A 2,046-nucleotide genomic window follows, 5' to 3' on the forward strand; every position below is an offset into this window, starting at 1 on the left:
ACCCCCTATGTTAAAATACAGGGGCATAAGTATACACACCCCTATGTTAAAATACAGGGGCATAAGTATACACACCCCAATGTTAAATACAGGGGGCATAAGTTTACACCCCCTATGTTAAAATACAGGGGGCATAAGTATACACCCCCCTATGGTAAAATACAGGGGCATAAGTATACACCCCCCAATGTTAAATTCCAATAGAAGCAGGCAGGTTTTGATTATTAAAGACCAGTTATTTCATGGATCAGGATACTGTGCATCCTGATAAAGTTCCCTTGGCATTTGGAATTAAAATAACCCCCCCCACATCATCACATACTCTTCACCATACATAGAGACAGACATGGTGTTATTTCAGCTAAGCTAATAATACAAATGGGCCTGCCTCTATGGGCATTTAACATAGGGGTGTATAGAAATTAAAACTGAAAAATCTTATTTATATATTTTAAAATAAGTCAATGTTTTATTGTATTGTTACATCTTTAATAATCATTTAAATCTCTCTTCTCCCCCACACACACACTTTGTGCTGATCTGAAAATGGATTCATTCACTCCAAACCAAAGCGTGATCCGGTCTGTGAGTTAGTGATCTGTTTTACCCCTCTATGAGAGGGATGGCAAACAATATATCAAGCCATTATCTCATTGTTTCATTATTACATTAGAAAATAAATGCTCCAAATATAGGCACTGTATGGGGGGGGGAGCACGGCTCACCAAACCCACAGTTCGGTTCCTAACACGGTTGTAGGTTCTGCACAGTTTTTGTTTTGTTTTTCTTTTAATAGAGACTTTAATGTAGACTCATTAACACTCCATAAATATACTTCAGCATATGATCTATAGCTTAATTACCCACAATGCAGGATACGGTTTTAAAACATACTTCTATCATGTAATCATGCACAGGCTGGACTTGACTTGACTTTAAGTCCATTATTGGGACCGTCTCTGAGGAAAGTTAGGGGAGCAAAAGGCAAGACATTGAGGATTTTTTTTCATTTATTTGGTTTCTATATTTCTATATATTATATATCCTGATCCTTATTGGTAAGGTTCCTGGGAAAACTCAGCCCCGAGTTGTTTTAACCTCCCCAAAACAACTTTCTTTTTTATTCTTAAAGAACTATACAAAGAAATAGCAGCTTTTATAAAATGTCGTTACTTTCCCCATGTATTGTCCTTATATATATATATATATATATATATATATGTACAAATACGAATGGATCTTTTTGCACACCCCTACCTGCTGCTTTGACATTAAACACAATATCTATTACATTTGCAGTGAATTAACTTGAATGCAGACTTCGGCGGATGTGAGAAGTCGACCACTATTTACATTTTGTGAGGGGCTGTGCAATTAATCGAAATCTAATCGTGTTTATGATTGCGAAAAACACAAAATAACATCACAAAAACAGAATCATCGAGAAAAACAATTATCTAGCTCATTACGTTTTTTCTTTTGTGTTCTGAATGGAATAATGACGTTAAAAGTAGTAGTAAGAGAAAATTCCACAGTGTTTTACTGTTGATTTTTTGTCATTTTTTTCCTCTGTTTTTCCCGTTATCGAGCAGCCCTAATTTTCAGGACCTTCTTTATTATTAGGTGCCACATTAAATGTATCTAACCTTTATCTGAATCTATATTTCCCTGTCACAGTTAAGTCTTGGATGCTGTTTATTGGTAACTAGAAATGACGGTACGCCCTATATGACATGACTGTAGCACTGTAGCATTAGGAGACGCAAGCACTTGGTTAAGGTTAGGGAAAGTGTATGGTCTCTGTTAAATACTCAAAGATTCAGTGGAGGTGAAGGGTCGCCCCATTTGCCCCTAGAGTGCGGTGAACACAACTGGGTTGCAGACTTATCTGTCTCTGTTGAACTTTCGGACTATCCACAGTAAAAGAGATTAACCTTTTCCTCCCAGCTCGCGTCTCCTTGATTTCTCCTTCCCCTGCCTAGTGTCTTCCTTTCCTCTTCATGACCCTGTCTCCCCTCTTCCAATGGGTCTGTTGACTATCCCTGT

The sequence above is a fragment of the Etheostoma cragini genome, chromosome 2 (assembly GCF_013103735.1).
Source record: "Etheostoma cragini isolate CJK2018 chromosome 2, CSU_Ecrag_1.0, whole genome shotgun sequence".
Classification (NCBI taxonomy): domain Eukaryota; kingdom Metazoa; phylum Chordata; class Actinopteri; order Perciformes; family Percidae; genus Etheostoma; species Etheostoma cragini.